Genomic DNA, 23516 nt, shown 5'->3' on the forward strand with positions numbered 1-23516 from the left:
TTTTATTTGTTAATAAATTGGGTTCCACTTAGAATGTTATTATAGGTCATTACAACACTAATATTTGTTTAAAAAATTAAAATAACTATAGTTTATTTTGTGAGATTTTGCTATCTGGGTTGTGTATCAGTTAGCTATTGTCACACTAACGCTGCATAACAACACCCCTCAAAAACCCAGTGAGGTACAGTAACAAATATTTACTTCTTACTCATGCATCCTGGGGTCAGTTAGATTTTGGCTGGGCTTGGCTCTAGGCTATGGGTTCAGTTCATCTCTGCTGCATACATCTCTCATCCTCGTTAGAACAGCAGCTTACTCGAGGTATGCTCTTCTCATGGTGATGACAGAAATGTAAGAGTGTAGAGCAGAAACACCTGATATCTCTTTAAGGCCTAGACTATGGCGGTCACTTCTGCCCACAACCCATTGACCATAGCAAGTCACATGGCCAAGTCTAACATCAATGTGGAAGGGAAATACACTTCTCCCATGGAGTTTTGGGGAAGTAGGGTGGGAAGGAATGAATACATGATGAACAACAGTCTAATCTACAGGTTGATTTCTTCTTTTTGTCTGTTTCTATACATTTATCATTCTTATACTGCTGTAGACAAATAGAAACTTATGTTTCACAATTTGCAACATGACTTATGCTTCACAGTTTACAAAGCTGATTACATGTATTACAAGGCTTCACTTTCTATCATTTTTCTGACAGGTACGATACTTTTTTCCTTTGGTTAGTCAGGCTATTATATTAAAACATTATGGGGGAAGGTGAGGCTTATCCCATGGAGGGGATGTCAGTTGGGAATGCATTCAACAGTAAATAACATGAAACTCAACTTACGGTTGCTGAAACAAATAGGAGTTCATTTTTCTCATGTGACGAGCAGTTCAAAGGCAGGCAATCTGAGACAGATGATATCATCAAAGACCCAGCTCTTTATCTCTTTCTGCTCCATGATTGTTAGTGCACAGGCTTTTGTCTTTGTGGCTGTAAGATGGCTGGTGTAGCTTCATATGTCGAGTCTACATTCCTGGCAGGGAGAAAGGAGAGAGGACCATGGTAGTTGACAGTCTCTTCTTATGTTCAGAAAGCAAAACTTTCCCAGAACCACCCTAAGTAGATTTCCACTTATATCTCATTAGAAAATAAGGTTTCAAGCTCTATATCCTTTATAACAAAAGAAGGCAAAGATGAAAGCTATTGGAAAGGGTTGTTGAGACAATCGACGATATCTACCACATAAGGGACATGTGATCCCTGTACTCAACCACCCCTACCTCTAAGCAATCTTTACCTTCAGGTATCCACTTGTAATAATTACAAAATACACATCCCGTGGATATCCCTAACTAAACAATAACCTTGTCCCTGGGCCTCTGTTCCACTTAGGAACTTGCCCATCTGAGCGTTTCATCAGGTGACACAGAAATTAATCCTCAGTTTTCTGTATTGATTTAGAAGTTTTGATATTCTCAAGCAATGTTATAACTTTTACTGATTTGAAAAATACCAGGCAAAGCTATTATTTTAAGATTGGTCCTTGGGCAAGTTAGTTAACTGCTCTGTGCTTATTAAAAAACAAAAACTATCTTGCAGGGTTGCTATAAAGATAAAAACCATATTTGAAAAGGGTTTCACACTTTGCCTGGTATTTAGAAGGTGAGTTTTGTTACTTGCAGCCAAATGCATTCCTAATTGGTATACTCAGTATGCTTTCAGCTTCTCCATGTATCACAATGTTTCAGTGTAATACTCTGAGGAACCAAAGGGGTAAAAGGTACTTCTCAAAAAAGGAATACACAGTGAAGTCTTATAATCTGCAGCTGATATTCTTATCATTATTGTTCTAGGATACTTCAATTCATTCTGATTGGACAGTTCATCCTCCCTTAAATATTTGGTAGCTTTGCAAACAGTTTCAGAGCATGATAAGGCTACCAATAATATGTCCAGAACCTGTACCTAGTATTGCTTTCAGCAGGCTGCTAAGTCTGCATCATCATTATGTATCTGGCTTCTAGAATGGTCAGATGGTAAGAGGATGGGTGGGTAGGACTTTTTAAAATATGAAGGGGAAATGCGAGGTAATACACAAATATCTTTCCTGAAACATAATCTCTAGGCCAGGTAGAAACTGTCTTCCTCCTTCCCTTCCTGTCCCCTCATTACCAAAGCTCCTCTCTGCTTCTCCTTAGAGTGGAGGTGGAGCAATGGGAGAGAGTAAGACAATTTCTGCCTGTGCCACACTTTTCCAGAGATAAAAGCATTTGCTTTTTTTCTTTCTTTCTTATTCTTCAAATTCACTGGTCACAACACTTACACATATGTTATTTTCTACTCACTGCTCTAATTGGGATTCAGATCCAACCATTAATCTAAAAGTTAACTAGATCAAGAACCAATTAGACTAGTCAGTCATTAACTGCACATGACATTAACCCAGATGAACAGACACATGACCGGTTACAAACTCATTGGTAGGTTGAGTGTTCAGGTCGAATTTCCCTGAACTTCACACACTAGAAGTAATCGTAGGTTCTTTCCCTTTCTTATCAAAGATTAACCCCAGTAATTTGGGGGTGAAGAGAAAACAACCATCAAAATTTTAAAAAGGAAGTATTTCTTCCTATTGTTAATAGCTAGTGATTACTTTGAATGTGAGAGGACTTAACTTTAATAATAGTCCTTAAGTCAAGATGTCATTTAAAAATTTTCATTCTGCACATACTTCCATATTTAGATTAATTTTCATAATCCCAGTAAGTAGGAGGGTGGATACATGTTTTGCTCTCTTGCCAACTGATAGGTATGAATAAAGTGGTGATGGTGCTGGTGGTGGGGTCTTCTAAGTGTCATTAGCATCTAAACAAGAGAGAGGACAATCCTGACACTTCAGCAAGGTTTACTCAGACCCTGGATTTGCTTAAATCATCATAAAAGATCAGGACTTCAAGGTGCCTTAATAATCACACCCTCACTATACAGGTGGCTGTTTGTTTGGTGCTTGTGTGTATGTGTATCACAGGGCAGAGACCCCTTGATGTGTGTGTAACAACTACACCAACAGGTCCAGTGCAGTAAGGATTCCTATATAGAGGAGATTTGCCTAAATCAGTCCTAAAAAGTCAACATACACACTGTGTCCCATTTCATAAGCAGGGATATGTCCTAATGCCAATTACCCTAGAAAAGGTAAGACATTGCCTTAATGCCACGCTAATGTTTGATATAAAATTCTTCCTTAAGAGCAATGTTTGGTAGAGGAGGGTCAAGGGAGCATGAGAATGCTGGGTACATGAAGTGAAATTGGAAATGAAAAGGGGAAGGAAAGGGGCAAAAACAGGGAGGAGAGACTTGAGGAAGATGAAGCCAAAGAAGCCAGGTTACCACCCTGCCTGGGTGCTCCTGAATGCTAATGAAGCCTAAATATCCTTGAGATAAAACCAATGGTTCTCAAAGTGTGGTCTCCTGACCAGCAATATCAGCATCACTGAAGAACTTGTCTGCGCCCCACTCCAGACCTAGGGAATCAGAAACAACTCCTTCAGGTGATACTGATGTACACTCAAGTCTGAGAACCACCATGCACTAAATGTTATCATTGAAGTCCACCTGGGTATGAATGAGTTTCCATTAGACATTGAGCATCTCAAGGGCAGTGACTAGGGATCACCAATGCATCTGCAGCACTGGAGCAGGCTGGCATGGAGCCACTTAGTATATATTGCTTGAATCAATAAACTATTCTTGAGAACAGGTAAGTCTTTTTCATTACGGTAAAATTTAATATAATAATTCCAAGTTGGAGAGAATGTTGGAGAGAATGTAGTGAAAGTGGGGTGTATGAGAAGAATACCAATTTCACAGTTTGGGGCAGCACTGCCTCTTCCTGTTTATTAAAAAAATACTCAGAAATATCACTTTAAAATTAGGTTCCAAGTATTACAGAAATAATTTTACTATCCTCTCTCCTTTTTGGTTTCCACTTGGGCAACAGGTTAAAATAGCAATCCATATGATTTTTAACGTGTTGCGCAGTTGTGCACCAACATTTCAGATTCTATACCCTTTGCATAGGAGGATATTCTGTTCACAGAAAATATTAATTTACCTGGAAAACAATAATTCTGCTTGAGGGCTTTTTGAAATAAATATCTTCCCATTAAAGCATTTGCTTTAAATTGTTTCCTTGAGGTTGTCATATGAACAGGTCAAAAAAAAAAAAGAAGCAAATAAAAGTATTCTTGGTAGGTTATATTTTAGAGTTTTGTGGCAACCTGGTAAAGTCTGCCTGACCACTGTCGAGGTCACTGTCTAGGGCAGATGTTCTCAACCAGGGTGATTATGCCTCCCAGGGACATTTGGCAATGTCTGGAGGCAGTTTTAATGTCACAGCTGGGAGGGAAACTGCTACTGACCTTGAGTGGGATGCCGCTAACCATCCTTCAATGCGCAGGACACAGCCCGGCGAACAATGAAGAGTTATCCAGTGCCAAATGTCAATAGTGCCACAGTGGAGAAATACTGGTCAGAGGCAAGAAACCCTCTCCCTACCGTAGAGGAACCATATTATTTACCATCTAAGCCAGGACACTCTTGACATCAAAAGGGGATGCTATTAGTAGCTATGCCAGGACAATAGGCATAAACAAGGACAGTCCCAGGCAAAGCCCCCGTTTCCACACCTAAAGGCTTTGTAAACCCAGGCAAACAGCATCCTCATCTGTAAAGTGAGGTGGTAAGATTATCCCCAGGTCCCTTCCTGGTGCAGCATTTTAGTTCTAAACCTTTAGTGTAAACCTTTAGTGTCTCAAGCACACATTATTCTTTCTGTGTCACCTCTGTCAGTCCATGAACTCTTCCAGAGTAGGCCTCTATCCTATTCATTTTTCTGTCTCCTTTACTCTCTTAACACAAGCCCTGCAGAAACAATGTTTGTTGGACCTTATTATTTCCAGCAGATTTACAACTTCCCACACCAGTAAAATGTTAACATGAAAGATTTTAATAACAAACATATTTTGGTCATACTTCTCCATGAGGAATGCAGATGGGGCTTGACTTTCGCTTCTTGAGTTACTACCATGGCCACATAATTTGCCTTCTAACTTAGGACATTTTGAAAGCAAAAGGGCGTGCTGTTAATAACTACAGCAGGATAATAGGCATGAACTGGGGGGCAGGATTGCCCGAGCCAGGTTAAACGCCATTAGGATTCAAATTGCCACTAAACAGATGTGTGAGGCTGGCAGACACATCATGCCCACCCCTTATAACTGCTGACCCCAATTACATGGCCTCTTTGAAGATAAAACACAGCTAGTTCCTTTCATCCACCTTGGATAGTATTTGAATCTTTCCTTCATTCTTGCATAAAGCTCATCTTTCCCCACACGTATTCCACATTAAACTTGCTGACCTTTTAAAGCAAATGGAAAAAGTCCAGGAACCCAGCTCACATTAATTCCACTGAGTTTTACCCCATTCCTCGGCTTATATGTTTGGACAGCACATCACTTAGAGAATGCTGAGGCCCTTCTCGATTCACTTGAGTGGGTGAGGAAACGGAAGGCTCTGACCTTGTGTTCTTCCTCCTTCTGATGAAAATGGCAAAAGCATTTATTTCAGGGCTGGGAGGTTGTAAGGTGAAAACAGGCTCTCTCCATTTATATGCATTTACTTACTGATCTGTTTCCCTCTTCCAAAGTGTCACTGTGGGTATGATTTACCTCTCTATTCCAAGATCTTGCACAAAGTGAGTGTTTAATATATGTTTATTAAATGAATGGATGGATGGATGAACCACAAAGAAATTCCACTTGTCCCCAGTATGGATAGAAATCGATGACCCTATGCTGCACTCATAACAGTCTTAGGAGTAAAGAATACTTTAGCTGGAAAGTCCTTTTCTCTCCTTCCTGCCCCAGTCCTTACCTCCTTCACCAAATTGTTGACCCTTGCACAAGCCATGTAGCATTGTTTGAGGCAGAGAAATCAACTTGATGAAAGCCCATAGCCAATGGGAACCAAAATATATAAAGGAAATGTAAATAGAACTATCATATGATCCAGAAGTTCCACTTCTGGGTTATTTATCTGAAGAAAACCAAAACACTAACTCGAAAAGATATCTGCACCTCTATGTTCATTGCAGCATTATTTACAATAACCAAGATGTGGAAGCAACCTAAGTGTCCATTGATGGATGAATGGATAAAGATGTGGTATATAAACACAATGGAAAATTATTCAGCCATAAAAAAGGGAAACCTTGCCATTTGCCACCACAGATGGGCCTTGAGGGCATTATGCTAAGTGAAATAGGTCAGACAGAGAAGGACAAATAACGGTATGATCTCACTTAAAAGTAAAATCTAAAAAAACCAAACCTATAGATACAGAGAACAGATTGGTGGTTGCCAAAGGTGGGGGTGGGCAAAATAGGTGAAGGGGGTCATTATGTATGTACAAACTTCCAGTAATAATATAAATAAGCCCTGGGGATGTAATGTACAGCACAGTGACTACAGTTAATAATACTGTATTGTATATTTGAAAGTTGCTAAAAGAATAGATCTTAAAAATTCTCACCACAAGAAAAAAATTCTGTCAACTATGGATGGTGATGGATGTTAACTAGACTTATTGTGGTGATCATTTCAAATATATACAAGTATCAAATCATTATATTGTACACCTGAAACTAATATAAAGTTCTATGTCAATTAAACCTCAAAATTAAAAAAAAAAAAAGAAAGAAAAGAAAGGAAAGGCCATACTCTCCCATCCAGGATAATAATGAACTGATCTCTATAGAGGGTTTCTCAGCTGTAAACTACCATGATCACAACAATTATCATCATTAAAATTATTTCAGTCTATTGGCATCAGGTAACCCTTTTAGAACGCTATTTTCTGAGCAGAGGAAATGAAGCTGGAAGGCTGGATAGTTCTGTGCACTGGTCCTGATGAAGTCTTCTCTGCAGCCCCGGGCCTTTTGTGCACAGCCTCTCACAATGCATCACTGTCCTTGCATCTTCATTCCCCAGATGGAGATTGAGAATTTTGTATATTCTGGGCACTGTATTAAGTGCAAGGATTAAAAAGTGACTAAGTAGTCAGGACCCCTACCCTTCACAAGTCATGATATTCAAAAGTTAACCACCGTGTTGCTTAAAAGAAGTTTGAAAACCATGTAGCTTCCTCACCCATTTTTAAGTTGACATTCACATTTTTCATCATAAATTTAAATATTTATAAAGGTTAGAATTACCAAAGCATTATAAATATGGACATTTTAAATTAAAGCAGATACGTCATTTATTATTTATTTAAATATATCCAACATCCATCAACAGATGAATGGATAAAGAAGATGTGGCACATATATACAGTGGAATATTACTCAGCCATAAAAAGGAACGAAACTGAGTTATTTGTAGTGAGGTGGATTGACCTAGAGACTGTCATACAGAGTGAAGTAAGTCAGAAAGAGAAAAATAAATACCGTATGCTAACACACACATATATATATATATATATATATATGGAATCTAAAAAAAAAAAAAGGTCATGAAGAGCCTAGGGGCAAGATGGGAATAAACATGCACACCTACTAGAGAATGGACTTGAGGATACGGGGAGGGGGAAGGGTAAGCTGGGACAAAGTGAGAGAGTGGCATGGACATATATACACTACCAAACGTAAAATAGATAGCTAGTGGGAAGCAGCCGCATAGCACAAGGAGGTCAGCTCGGTGCTTTGTGACCACCTAGAGGGGTGGGATAGGGAGGGTGGGAGGGAGGGAGATGCAAGAGGGAAGAGATATGGGGATATATGTATATGTATAGCTGATTCACTTTGTTATAAAGCAGAAACTAACACACCATTGTAAAGCATGTTAAAAAATAAAGATGTTAAAAAAAATAATAAATATATATATATATCCAACAGAATCTAAATACCATTTGATACCTATCATCATTCTTTTTTTTAATATACAAAGAAATTTTACAGTATTTCTTTTCCTCCTTAATCTCATATTTCCATTCCATTTCTCACATGGAATTTTATCCTAGTGAAATTCATTTTTATGCTGGAAAGACTCTGGTCATCCTGTAACACACACACACACACACACACACACACACACACGTACTTTTTTCCATGTGACCATCCAGTTCAACTTTCTTACCAAAGTATAGCTTAGCCATGGCACTGTTGGGTTCAAATAGTAGAGCTATTACACAGCTCTACTATGTAATAGTTGTGTCTTTGGGTAAGTTATTTAACCTCTATGAACTTCACTTTTCTCTTCCATAATACTGGGAAATTAATGTCTATTTTGTAAGGTTGTTGCAAAAAGTAAAAGAATATATGAAAATACTTAGTCCAGTGCCTGGCGTATAGTAACCATTTAATAAATGATGGCACATTATTAATCTACCATGCAAAATACTTCTTTACTCACAAGAGAGCCGCCCTACAACAAAAGCAAAAATAAACAAATAGGACCTAATCAAACTAAAAAGCTTTTGCACAGTAAAATAAAAAAAAAGGAAACCATCAACAAAACAGAAAGGCAACCTACTGAATGGGAGAAGATATTTGCAAATAATATGTCAGATAAGGGGCTAATATCCAAAATATATAAAGAACTCATACAACTCAATATCAAGAAACCAAACAACCAGATTAAAAACTGGGCAGAGGGGGACTTCCCTGGTGGTGCAGTGGTTAAGAATCCGCCTGCCAATGCAGGGGACACGGGTTCAAGCCCTGATCCGGGAAGATCCCACATGCCGTGGAGCAACTAAGCCCTTGAGCCACAACTACTGAGCCTGCGCTCTAGAGCCCGTGAGCTACAACTACTGAGCCCATGTGCCACAACTACTGAAGCCCGCGAGCCCAGAGCCCATGTCCCACAACAAGAGAAGCCACCGCAATGAGACGCCTGCACACCACACGAAGAGTAGCCCCCGCTCGCTGCAACTAGAGAAAGCCTGCACTCAGCAACGAAGACCCAACACAGCCAAAAATAAATAAATTAATTAATTAAACAAAAAAAAAAACTGGGCAGAGGACCTGAATAGGCATTTTTCCAAAGAAGACATACAGAAGGCCAGCACATGAAAAAACGCTCAATAACGTCCCTAATAATCAAAAAAATGCAAATCAAAACCACAATGAGATCTCACCTAAAACCTGTCAGAATGACTATTGTGAAAGATACAAGAAATAACAAGTTTTGGCGAGGATGTGGATAAAAGGGAACCCTTGTGTGCTATGTGTTTTCACTAATATGTGGAATCTAAAAAACAAAACAAACAAACAAATAAAACAAAACAGAAACAGGCTCACAGACACAGAGAAGAAACTAGTGATTACCACAGGGAAGATGGGTGGGAGAGGGGCGAAAAGGTGAAGGGGATTAAGAGGTACCAACTGCCACCCTATAAAATAAATAAGTCATAGGGATGTAATGTACAGCACAGGGAATATAGTCAATATTTTATAGCAACTTTGCATGGTTTATAATCTACAAAAATACTGAATCACTATGATCACTATGTTGTACACCTGAAACTAATATTGTAAGTCAACAATACTTCAATAAATTAAGAAAAAAAGAAAAAAGAGAGCCACCTTACGCAACATTTTCTTCCATATATAGATCCATGATATTTTGTCCAACCCTGCTTTTTTATTCCTAGAGCCCCTAACACCAACCACCATTTTTCCAGGGATTCCCTTTCCAAAAGTACCTCAAAATTTGATGGTTGAGCAAATTACTACTTTCCTCCTGATAAGAGGACAAACTGTCCTGTCCTGACAGGACAACTGTCAAAGTTCTTAATATAAAAACACCAGAAAGGGCTTCCCTGGTGGCGCAGTGGTTGAGAGTCCGCCACCGGTGCAGGGGACACGGGTTCGTGCCCCGGTCTGGGAGGATCCCACATGCCGTGGAGCGGCTGGGCCCGTGAGCCATGGCCGCTGGGCCTGCGGGTCCGGAGCCTGTGCTCCGCGGCGGGAGAGGCCACAGCAGTGAGAGGCCCGCGTACCGCAAAAAAAAAAAAAAAAAAAAAAACACCAGAAAGGAGAGCTTTCTGGCCATATAAGGAGCTATGAGGAAATGACAAACTAACAAGCATGTTTCCCCCACCCATGATTATTCGTAAATCACATGATTTATGCTAATCCTTAATCAAAAGTCAAGTCCAATGTGATCAATGCATGCTGTTTTCTGGTTTTTCCTATTAGCTTAGGCTAACTTTCAAGTGAACCTTTGCTAGTAACAGTGATCATCTCTATGGTTTCCTTAGGAACACACCCAAGGGAAATGAATGCCTATGATGAAAAGAAAAACAGAGTGGCTAGATTGTGGTGCACTTGGAACTCTCAATACATGGCTGCTGGCAGCGTTAAATGGTACAATTACTTTGGAAAACTTTTTGGCAGCTCCTTATAAAGTGAAAATCCAACTATCCTATGATCAAGCAGTTCCATTCCTAGGTATTTACTCTAGAGGAACAAAACCATATGTCCACTGAAAGATCTGTTCAAGAATATTTATTCTGCTTTATTCGAAGTAGCCAACAACTCAAACGTCCATCAACAGGAGACTGAATAAACAAATTGTGGTATATGCACATGATGGAATAAAACTCAGCAATAAAACAGGATGAACCACTGATACACACAACATGGATGAATCTCAAAAACATTATGTTATGTGAAAGAAGCCAGATATAAATGAGTGCATACTATATGGTTCCCTTTGTATGAAGTTCTAGAATCTGTGTTAATAGAAATCAGAATGGTGATTACCTACGGAGAGGGGACATTGACTGTAGAGGAGTACAAAGAACTTTATGGGGTAATGGAAGTGTTCTATGTCTTTAATTGGGAGGGAGTAACATGGGTGTATATCTACAACAAAACTCATCAACACTATCAAACACTTAATATCTGTATGTTTCATTAGCGGTAAATTATACTTTAAAAAAATTGAGAAAAAGAAAGTAAAGCAGCATCCAAACTTACAGTTGTAAGGGATCTTCAAGATCATTTCACCTTTATCTCCTCTATTTCAATGCCGGAAAATTCCATACAACAGCCCAAGTGGACGACTGCTAAGCTTCAACTAGAGGAAACACAAAATCATAGACCGGGTCTATTCCGTCTTCAGGCACCCCCAGCTGGATCACACTGCTGGCTCATGTTGGGCTGGCAGTTAACTAAACTCTTTGCCCCCACCAGCTAGGACTTCTCACCTGAATTTTTGTCAGCCCTGAATGCTCTCATCCAGTTGTTCATCTTAGCATAGTTAACATTTACACTAAGCACCAACACTTCCTCCAGCATCTTTAGAATCCTCCACTATATGCCACCCATGGCCCCTGGAGTTGTCATTATAAGTAGATTGTCTTAGACAACTTTAGGAAATTTGGCGTGAAATCACGCAGAGACCCTTGAAAGATTAGTCTCATATAAACATATTCTATGAAGAACACACCAGTAAAGAACTTCATTACAAGACAAGAGACACATCAGAAGGAGAAAGCAGGCAGAGGATCTTGGTTGCCTACGTAACTCGTATAGGAAGCCTTATAATTAGGCTGTCATACTTGATGAAACCAGGGATGGGAACACAGCTCAAATCATGACTGACGTGGATGTTTCTTTCCTGTCTCATGGAATGTTACGGCGTTAGGTTACACCCAGACTGCCGCTGTAGGAATGAAGGGAGAGCCGTGACCTCCTCTCCATGACTGGATAAAGGTGCAGAAAAAGTCAAATAATCCAATGCAGTGTGCTGAGGGAGCATTGTTGTCCACAAGGGAAAAAAATACGAATATACTCCTGGGAAATAATGCAATTTAATCAATCCTCTCCTTCAGAAATAGGAAATATTTAACTTTTCTGATTTTCATTTTTTTGTTTTGCTTTCCAATAAAATAGGAAAAAAAACTTTATTGGATTACACACAAATGAATATTAAAATCCTATTAATTTCTCACTACGGTGCTACTGGGTAAGAAGGAGAAAGAGAGGAAATGGTTAGCGATACCCGAAATGTGAGCCACGTACAAATGGGAAACATTTGCACATTTACATGTTCCCTACCTTCAAAATAATAATAGCTCCCACTAATTGAATGCTTACTGTTTGCCAGTCACTATGCCGAGCACCTCAGAAGGACTCTGTTTCATAAGTCCTATTATTGTCCCCACTTCACACATGAGGAAACTGAAGCTTAGCGAGGTTAAATAATTGGAGTGTATCTAGGGAATAGTAGGGCTGGGATTTGAACCCAGACAGTATACACAGCGAGCCTGAACTTTCCACCACCAAATTATACTGGTCCTAGGCCCCAAACTCCAACATATCTCAATTTTGGGGAAGACTGATGTTTCTTCCAAAGGCTTGCCAGGAAAGATACGACCGAAAACTGTCAAATCTCTCAAAGCAAAAGAAAGTAGTATCTCAAAGTAAGTTTTTAGCCTTTACGTATGCCCGTGGATACATGGCAAACAAAGAAAGGAATCAAGAGAATGCTGAAAATTACCAGTTGTACTGAAAGCAAAATAAAAGAGCTACAGCATTTTCATCTTAATCCATTTTCCTGGGTTTCTTTTAGGTTAGAAGAATTGTCAAGTAATAGTTTATTTTAAATTCAAAACTGACACAGACTTTAAAGTTAAATGAACCCAAACTAAGGGTTGGCGGGGAGGGGCGGGCATCTGGCTGGCAAATCACTCAGTTCAGCTCTTTGTCATGTAATATCTCAGTCTTAGTACATCTTTCTGATGATCACATTTGCATCATTCAGAACAGCACTGTCTGGACCTACTCTCTATCATTAGTGACTAGGTGCTCCGGCTATTTACCTCTAATTCTTCCAAACTTGCTAAAAGAAGAAAAAGACTTTCATATTAAGTTTTATTTTTAAAATTCTTTCTCAAAGGCCTCACTACTACTCCATAAAAATTTCAACTTTCAAATGAGGGTTTATCAAAGTATAATATTTTAAATGTTAAAAACGTGACTTTCATATAAAGTGAGCACGTATCACAGACTTATTTCTCTCATTAATCAGAAAATAAAGCTGGTTCAAAGGATAATGTGAGAGACGGAGTATACACAGGAACTGAAAGAAGGAATGCAGGAATAAGATTATGAAATTTGATATAAAAGTATTGTGTCGGGCTTCCCTGGTGGCGCAGTGGTTGAGAGTCCGCCTGCCGATGCAGGGGACACGGGTTTGTGCCCCGGTCCAGGAGGATCCCACATGCCGCGGAGCGGCTGGGCCCGTGAGCCATGGCCGCTGAGCCTGCGCGTCCGGAGCCTGTGCTCCGCAACGGGAGAAGCCACAACAGTGAGAGGCCCGCGTACCGCAAAAAAAAAAAAAAAAGATGCAATTCTTTGTTTTTGACTATCACGCTGCTGATTCATCATCAACACACATATTGGTATTGTCCTGTTACTTGGTCCCATTTGTGATAGAGACATACAGATGTGCCTATTAGCTGGCTGACATCAGAGGAACAGACTGTGTCCATTTGCTGTTTTCAAGGAAGGCCAAATGATCTAAAAAACTTTCTAATAGAACCTCTGCTTTATCTAATAAGCAGACTTAATGATTCTTAGTCCTGAGTTTTCGAATCTCTATTTTTCTCCAACTGCCTCAAGGTATGTCATGAAAGTGTTCAGGAAATTAGCAAATGAAATTAACTTTAGTTCAACCTAAACTTGGTTGGATGTTTTCACTTTGAAGGTAGTAAATTAAATAAAAATATGGTGGAAAAATTAAAAGATAGGAAAAAATTCTATCTTTTATCCTACTTTTCCTCTGTAAAATCCTACTTTTCCTCTGTAGTAGAAACATATACTGATTTACTAAAGCTTAGTGGACTATAAAATAAACAAAACAAAAGCAAAAATAATTTTAAAAACTTGATATATCTATAATTGGGTGTTAAAAGTTCTAACCCTATTCTCCCCTAAAACTGAGCCATGCTACTATAATCACTTTGACTAACTGCAGGAAATGAGCCTACAATGAGATTGCAGAAAATTGCAAAAAATAATTAGGAATAGAAATGTTTTTTAATATTAAATAATATTCCAAACATTAAATATCAGAACAACAGGCAGGCATCATAGATCTCCCCCGGTCTCCCAGGTTCTGATGTAAACAGGGACTTGCTTAGTTACAAGTGATCTTTGCTTTACCCAGAGATTTTTTAACCGAGAAGAACCTGGTTTGTGCTGAATTTTGCTTTTTGCAGGATTTTATCACAATAATTCTTCAATCAACACTTCTATTTAAATAGTTATTTTCTAGCCTTCTTCCAGTGAATATTTTGGTGGACTGGGTGAGGAAAAAAAAAATGACAGTTTTTGCAAGATAAAAACATTGGCATTTTCAACCAAATAAAAGGTGATATAACTTTCATAGTTATTATTTTTTAAATGCTTGATATTTGTCTGAACTCAGCGAGGATCTTAAGGCAGAATAAGATACTTATACAGCCAATAGATATAAGCTAAGCAGTTCTCATCAGGGACTCACGATGGCTCCAGAAATGTGATTCAGGCCTCATATGTCCAAACAATAACTGACAGATGATGTGTCAAATTTAAAGTGGACACACATTCTTTCCTATCTAGAAAGAGAGTCTATTTTGCCACCCCCTGGATCTGGGCTGGGCTGAAACTGCTTTACCAACAGAATAACAGAATACAGCAAAAATGATGCCTTTAAGAGGCCTGGCAGCTCTTGCTTTCTCTCTTGGAAGCCAGCTGCCATTTAAGAAGTATGCCCACCCTGAGCCCATCATGCTCGGATAATGAGCATGAGACACTACATGGAGAAAGAGTCCAGTGAAACCAAAGGCGCCAGATATGTGCGTGAAGAAGCTCTCCTGGAAGTGGAGTATCTACCCTCCTGCCCCCTTCCCCATCCCCTCCTCCTTTCCTGCCTTAGCCTAGGACACAAGGAGCAGAAAGGAGCTGTCCAGCTAAGTCCTTTCTGAATTCCTGACCTATAAAATCGTTATCAAAATATAATGGTTGAAAAAAATATATATATATATAATGGTTGCTTTAAACCTCTAATTTTTAGGGTGGTTTGCTAAAACAAATGGATAAACTAAGAGATGATTCATTTCACATTATTGAAAGGTTAGCTTTATAATAACTTTTAAAGCAAGGAGGTATTAAGAGCAAATTGGATATTTTTTTCCCTGTAGACTAGTATATGAATACCAGGAGAATTATTACCTCTTTAGCTAAATTTGACTTCACTTCTCCTAATCTAGTCTAATCTAATAAATGAAGACACTAGATTTTAGGTTGAGCTGCATGAGTTGTTTATATATTTTGGAAATAAATCCTTTGTCCGCTGATTCGTTCGCAAATATTTTCTCCCATTCTGAGGGTGGTCTTTTCGTCTTGTCTATAGATTCCTTTGTTGTGCAAGAGCTTTGAAGCTTCATTAGCTCCCATTTGTTTATTTTTGTTTTTATTTCCATTAATCTAGGAGGTGGATCAAAAAAGATCTTGCTGTGATTTATGTCAAAGGGTGTTCTTCCTATGTTTTCCTCTAAGACTTTTACAGTGTCTGGTCTTACATTTAGGTCTTTAATCCATTTTGAGTTTATTTTTGTGTATGGTGTTAGGGAGTGTTCTAATTTCATTCTTTTACATGTAGCTGTCCAGTTTTCCCAGCACCACTTATTGAAGAGGCTGTCTTTTCTCCATTGTATATTCTTACCTCCATTATCAAATATAAGTTGACCATATGTGCATGGGTTTTTTCTCTGGGCTTTCTATCCTGTTCTATTGATCAATATTTCTGTTTTTGTGCCAGTACCATACTGTCTTGATGACTATAGCCCTGTAGTATAGTCTGAAGTCAGGGAGTCTGATTCCTCCAGCTCTGTTTTTTTCCCTCAAGACTGCTTTGGCTATTCAGGGTGTTTTGTGTTTCCATACAAATTGTGAGATTTTTTTGTTCCAGTTCTGTAAAAAATGCCACTGGTAATTTGAGAGGGATTGCATTGAATCTGTAGATTTCTTTGGGTAGTATAGTCATTTTCACAATGTTGATTCTTCCAATCCAAGAACATGGTATACCTCTCCATCTGTTTGTGTCACCTTTGATTTCTTTCATCGGTGTCTTATAGTTTTCTAAGTACAGGTCTTTTACCTCCTTAGGTAGGTTTATTCCTAGGTATTTTATTCTTTTTGTTGCAATGGTGAATGGGATTATTTCCTAATTTCTCTTTCTGATCTTTCGTTGTTAGTGTATAGGAATGCAAGAGATTTCTGTGCATTAATTTTATATCCTGCAACTTTACCAAATTCATTGATTAGCTCTAGTAGTTTTCTGGTGGCATCTTTAGGATTCTCTATGTATAGTATCATGTCATCTGCAAACAGTGACAGTTTTACTTCTTCTTTTCCAATTTGTATCCCTTTTATTTCTTTTTCTCTCTGATTGCCGTGGCTAGGACTTCCAAAACTATGTTGAATAATGGTGGAGAGAGTGGACATCCTTGTCTTGTTCCTGATCTTAGAGGAAATGCTTTCAGTTTTTCACCATTGAGAATGATGTTTGCTGTGGGTTTGTCGTATACGGCCTTTATGTTGAGGTAGGTTCCCTCTATGCCCACGTTCTGGAGAGTTTTTATCATAAATGGGTGTTGAATTTTGTCAAAAGGTTTTTCTGCATCTATTGAGATGATCATATGGTTTTCATTCTTCAATTTGTTAATATGGTGTATCACACTGATTGATTCGCATATATTGAAGAGTCGTTGCAGCCCTGGGATAAATCCCACTTGATCATGGTATATGATCCTTTTACTGTGTTGTTGGATTCTGTTTGCTACTATTTTGTTCAGGATTTTTGCATCTATGTTCATCAGTGATATTGGTCTGTAATTTTCTCTATTTTTGTAGTATCTCTGTCTGGTTTTGGTATCAGGGTGATGGTGGCCTTGTAGAATGAGTTTGGGAGTGTTCCTTCCTCTGCAATTTTTTGGAAGAGTTTGAGAAGGATGGGTGTTAGCTCCTCTCTAAATGTTTGATAGAATTCACCTGTGAAGCCATCTGGTCTTGGACTTTTACTTGTTGGAAGATTTTTAATCACAGTTTCAATTTCATTACTTGTGATTGGTCTGTTCATATTTTCTATTTCTTCCTGGTTCAGTCTTGGAAGGTTATACCTTTCTAAGAATTTGTCCATTTCTTCCAGGTTGTCCATTTTATTGGCATAGAGTTGCCTGTAGTAGTCTTAGGATGCTTTGTATTTCTGCGATGTCCGTTGTAACTTCTCCTTTTTCATTTCTAATGTTATTGATTTGAGTCCTCTCCCTCTTTGTCTTGATGAGTCTGGCTAAAGGTTTATCAATTTTATCTTCTCAAAGAACCAGCTTTTAGTTTTATTGATCTTTGCTATTGTTTCCTTTGTTTCTATTTCATTTATTTCTGCTCTGATCTTTATGATTTCTTTCCTTCTACTAACTTTGCATTTTGTTTTTTCTTTTTTCTCTAGTTCCTTTAGGTGTAAGGTTAGATTGTTTATTTGAGATTTTTCTTGTTTCTTGAGGTAGGATTGTATTGCTATAAACTTCCCTCTTAGAATTGCTTTGCTGCATCTCATAGGTTTTAGATCGTCGTGTTTTCATTGTAATTTGTCTCTAGGTATTTTTTGATTTCCTGTTTCATTTCTTCAGTGATCTCTTGGTTATTTAGTAACAGCCTCCGTGTGTTTGTGTTTTTTACATTATTTTCCCTGTAACTGATTTCTAATCTCATAGCATTGTGGTTGGAAAACGTGTTTTATACAATTTCAATTTTCTTAAGTTCACTGAGGCTTGATTTGTGACCCAAGATGTGATCTATCCTGGAGAATGTTCCATGTGCACTTGAGAAGAAAGTGTAATCTGCTGTTTTTGGATGGAATGTCCCATAAATATCTATTAAATCTATCTGGTCTATTGTTTCATTTAAAGCTTGTGTTTCCTTAGTAATTTTCTGTCTGGATGATCTGTTCATTGGTGTAAATGAGTTGTTAAAGTCCCCCACTATTATTGTGTTACTGTCGATTTCCTCTTTTATAGCTGTTAGCAGTTGCCTTATGTATTGAGGTGCTCCTGTGTTGGGTGCATATATATTTATAATTGGTCTATCTCCTTCTTGGATTGATCCCTTGGTCATTATGTAGCATCCTCCCTTGTCTCTTGTAACATTCTTTATTTTAAAGTCTATTTTGTCTGATATGACTATTGCTACTCCAGCTTTCTTTTGATTTCCATTTACATGGAATATCTTTTCCATCCCCTCACTTTCAGCCTGTATGTGTTCCTAGGTCTGAAGTGGGTCTCTTGTAGACAGCATATATATGGGTCTGGTTTTTTTTTTTTTTTTTTTTTTGCGGTATGCGGGCCTCTCACTGTTGTGGCCTCTCCCGTTGCGGAGCACAGGCTCCGGATGCGCAGGCCCAGCGGCCATGGCTCACGGGCCCAGCCGCTCCGCGGCATATGGGATCCTCCCAGACCGGGGCACGAACCCGTATCCCCTGCATCGGCAGGCGGACTCTCAACCACTGCGCCACCAGGGAGGCCCTATGGGTCTGGTTTTTGTATCCATTCAGCAAGCCTGTGTGTTTTGGTTGGAGCATTTAATCCATTCACGTTTAAGGTAATTATCGATATGTATGTTCTTATGACCATTTTCTTAATTGTTATGGGTTTGTTTTTGTAGGTCCTTTTCTTCTCTTGTGTTTCCCACTTAGAGAAGTTCCTTTAGCATTTGTTGTAGAGCTGGTTTGGTGGAGATGAATTCTCTTAGCTTTTGCTTGTCTGCAAAGATTTTGATTTCTCCTTCAAATCTGAATGAGATCCTTGCTGGGTAGAGTAATCTTGGTTGTAGGTTCTTCCCTTTCATCACTTTAAATATGTCATACCACTCCCTTCTGTCTTGTAGAATTTCTGCTGAGAAATCAGCTGCTAACCTTATGGGAGTTCCCTTGTACGTTATTTGTCATTTTTCCCTTGTTGCTTTCAATAATTTTTTTTGTCTTTAATTTTTGTCAGTTTGATTACTATGTGTCTCGGCGTGTTTCTCCTTGGGTTTATCCTGCCTGCAACTCTCTGTGCTTCCTGGACTTGCGTGGCTATTTCTCTTCCAATGTTAGGGAAATTTTCAACTATAATCTCTTCAAATATTTTCTCAGTCCCTTTCATTTTCTCTTCTTCTTCTGGGACCCCTATAATTCGAATGTTGGTGCGTTTAATGTTGTCCCAGAGGTCTCTTAGGCTGTCTTCATTTCTTTTCATTCTTTTTTCTTTATTCTGTTCCACGGCAGTGAATTCTGTCATTCTGTCTTCCAGGTCACTTATCCGTTCTTCTATCTCAGTTATTCTGCTATTGATTCCTTCTAGTGTATTTTTCATTTCAGTTATTGTATTGTTCATCTCTGTTTGTTTGTTCTTTAATTCTTCTAGGTGTTTGTTCTTTAATTCTTCTAGGTCTTTGTTAAACATTTCTTGCATCTTCTCAATCTTTGTCTCCATTCTTTTTCCAGGGTCGTGGATCATCTTCACTATCATTATTGTGAAATCTTTTTCTGGAAGGTTGCCTATGTCCACTTCATTCAGTTGTTTTTCTGGGGTTTATCTTGTTCCTTCATCTGGTACATAGTCCTCTGCCTTTTCATTTTGTCTATCTTTCTGTGAATGTCTCTCTCAGAGTTCTTGAGGCCACAAGTCCAAAACCAAGGTGCCAGCAGGGCCACACCCACTCCATAGGCTTTAGGAGGGAATCCTTCCATGCTTCTTCCAGCTCCTGGGGGTTCCTTGTGCTCCTTGTAGACACATCACTCCAATCTCTGCCTCTTTCTTCTATCAGCTTTACCTCTGTGATTCTGTGTCCTCTCCTCTTCTCATAAGCACACCAGTCATTAGACTTAAGGTTCATTTCAAATTTAGTATGATATCACCACACGATCCTTAACCCTATTTCCAAATAAGGTCATGTTCTGAGGTTCCCAATAGACACGAATTTTAGGGGGAGACTATTCAATTCACTACGGGGTATAAATTGAAAATGAAAACTGAAACTGGAGATAGAAGGAAAAATTAGAAAACCATTAAATAATAAAGTTCAGAAATGAGGAAAGTCAGAGCTAAGGTATTGCCTGTGGGGATTCCATTGTATTTTATAAGTAGATATATACACCGTAGTTGCTATTACAGGCAGTAAGTTAATGATTGAGGTATGTTCAGGAAGCAGCAGGAGGCCAAAGGAGACCCTAGAGCCAGCTGGAGGAAGAGGTTGGTTAGAGAAGGTTTCTAAGAGATCAGAAGCATTGATAGGCAAAGGAGAGGGAGGAGGCTTCACTCCAGAGAACAGGTGGAATAAAGACATAGAAGTAAAATTCAGTTCAATGGCATGTGGAGAAAACTATAAACAATTTGGTGTTGTTGGGGTACAAAATGTAAGGCATAGATGAGCAGTAATGTCCTACTGTATAGCACGGAGAAGTATCTTCACTATCCTGCAATAAACCATAATGGAAAAGAATATATAGGTATATGTATGGCTGAATCACTTTGCTGTACAGTAGAAATTAACACAATTGTAATTGTGTGCCAGCCCTCAGATCTCCTACCTGACACTGACTTACTACTTGAAACTTTATTTCTTGCACCATGTTGGTGTGGTGGGCAGGGTGGGGCCTGCCCTAGATATAGGGGCCCTGCTGAGTGGTTCCCCACCCCAGGTGCCTGGTGCCTGACCAGATTCCCCCCAGTGCTGCTGCTATCCCCATGCTACCCAGGCCTCCACCTCCCGAGGGAGCCTCCAAGATACTTGCTGTTTACATGGAGCCATTTAAGGCTTTGAGCAGAGGAGTGGCATGGCCCCAATTTCCTCTTAGAATGATTCATCTGGCAAGCAGAAAAAAGGGTAGATTGGAGAAGGGAGGTTAATTAGGATGCATTCGTAGTCCAGGCAAAAGATGATCAGGGCCTGATTAGGGCAGCCATCATAGATTTACAGAGGAAAATGTTGAATCAAGAAATAAAAACACGGGCTTCCCTGGTGGCGCAGTGGTTACGAGTCCGCCTGCCGATGCGGGGGACACGGGTTCGTGCCCCGGTCCAGGAGGATCCCGCATGCCGCGGAGTGGCTGGGCCCGTGAGCCATGGCCGCTGAGCCTGCGCGTCCAGAGCCTGTGCTCCGCAACGGGAGAGACCACAACAGTGAGAGGCCCGCGTAATGCAAAAAAAAAAAAAAAAGAAAGAAAGAAAAACAGCAGGATGTGGCGATTCATGGTTTGGGGGAGCAAAACTTGCCACTCCAAAATGTCTCTTTGGCATGCATATTATTTCAAGCTGAAAACAATCATAGCCCAAAAGACTCAAGAAGAAACTTTGACCTTCCCACTAACTGCCCAAGAAATTTAGACAGAGAGCCTGTTACAGGAATAGAGCTATCACCAGACATATCTGTGAATAATATGGACTAGGTGTGGTGGGGGAAACTCAGAGATCAGAGTCCTCTCTGTGTCCCATTGTCTCCGCAGGGCCCAGCAAACATTTACTTACAAAACATTTGCTTTCCCATCTCCATGTGAATTGCCTTCCTCCCCTTGGAAGTCCCACACCCTCACCACCAACATCCTCTTTTGTCTTCAGCTGAAGATGATACTTAAAGTAAAGATTTTGGCCATTTTGGCGAGTGACTCGGTTTTCCTAGGTCTCTCCCATGTACACATGTTATTAAACTCTGTTTGATTTTCTCCTGTTAATCTGTCTCATGTCAAGTTAATTCTTAGACCAGTCAGAAGAACCTAGAAGGGTAGAGGAAATTTTCTTCCTCCCCAACAATGGGATGTTGGGGATCAGGACAAGGGAAGAATCAAGGCTGTCAACCGGAATGGGTGATGGGTGATGGTGACACCACCCACTGAAACAGAGAATTCAGAAGCAGGTTTGCAGTACAGATGATAATGAGTTTATTTTGTAATACTTTGAGTTTGTGGTACCTGTAGGGGAGATAGCCAGAAGTCAGGGTATATACACAAGTTTGAAACTTGAAGGAAGGATCAAGGTTAGAGATACAAATGTACAAGGCATCAGGATACTAAAGGGGGTAGGGGCAAAGTTAAGATTTCTAAGGTAGAAATTTCACAATGAGAAGGAAAATGGGCTAAGGATGGAACTTAATATTCCACAGAGGCATGTATAAAGACAATATACCATAAAGATGGCACCACATGTAAATGGGAAAAGAAAAGTTGTTTAATAGATGACATTGGGGGAAAAATCGCTCACTAATGAAGACGATAAAGCTGTACTAATACACACACTAATACAAATATGAAATGTTAAACTACAAACTTAATAGATGAAAAAGTAAGAGGATATCTTTGCAAATTAGGAGTGGAGAGCTCCTTAAATAAAACTTCACAAGCATAAACCATAAGACAAAGCAGTGTGATTAATTTGATTTAAGGGAATCTGTTCAATGAAAAACAGCATGAACAACATCAATGAACAAATGACAAACTGGAAGAAGATATGTGCAATGTCTAAAACCGACAAGGAAGGAATAGCCAACATTTTCAAGAAACTCCTAAAAATGAATTAGAATAAGGCAGCAAGTTTAATGGTACATAGGCAATTTACAGAAATCAAAAGCCAAAGGGCTAACAAATAACATGAAGGGATGTGTAAATCCATTAGCAACCAGAGAAATGCAAATCAACACAACAATGCTCTATGGCTGGACAACCACTGGCAACAATAAAGCAGCTGGATAACGCCAGGGGAAGGCAGGATGCAGAGACACAGGGATCCTCGTGCACTGCTGGTGGGGCAACCTGGTGAACCTGTTCTCTATGGCCATCTGGTAGAATTGTGCCAAACTGTACAACTTTGTCAACTTGTACAAGACTACTCAACATTAATAAAGCGCATGCTATTTGACACATACATTCCTCTTCAGGAATCATCCTGTGGGGGGATTAAGAACCTAACAAGTGTTAAAAGTTGCTGTTTAACTCCAACCTCAGGCTTCTCAACTCAGCAAGATTACCATCCTCTCTTTGGGTTCTCTGTTCCCAGACTGTCCTGGAAACTGACTCCAGCCAGTTATCTGGACCAGTCATAAGGCTCACCTCTTTTGTTTTCTGTCTCTCAGAGATCACATTCTTGTACTGCCTAAATAGAATGTCTGAAAACAGTTGTTTTATATGTTTTATCTTATTTTTTAGTTGTTTACAGTGGGAGGACAATTCCTATAAAAGTGAATCCTTCATGATTTTTTTGTTGTTGTTGTTCTATAAATACTTATTGGGGGAAGGGTGGGGGAATCCTTCATGATTTGAAAGAAAACTTTAACCTACGTATTGTTGAATAAATGATTGAATTTTTAAAAAGTTGTTGTTTAAGAATAGTTACTATAGCATCATTTACAATTTAAAAA

At 39.2% G+C, this 23516-nt stretch overlaps 1 long non-coding RNA gene across 1 annotated transcript in view; it reads right to left on the reverse strand.

The window, feature by feature from the left end:
* Nucleotides 1–859: 859 nt before the first annotated feature.
* LOC308608689 overlaps nucleotides 860–23516 on the reverse strand; it is a 210401-nt gene continuing 187744 nt past the window's right edge. The window contains exon 4 of the long non-coding RNA XR_014014213.1: nucleotides 860–1043. This is a non-coding gene — a long non-coding RNA (uncharacterized lncRNA). The remainder of the gene's footprint in view (nucleotides 1044–23516) is intronic.

The sequence above is a fragment of the Mesoplodon bidens genome, assembly GCF_964165515.1.
Source record: "Mesoplodon bidens genome assembly, chromosome: X".
NCBI classification, from domain to species: Eukaryota; Metazoa; Chordata; class Mammalia; order Artiodactyla; family Ziphiidae; genus Mesoplodon; species Mesoplodon bidens.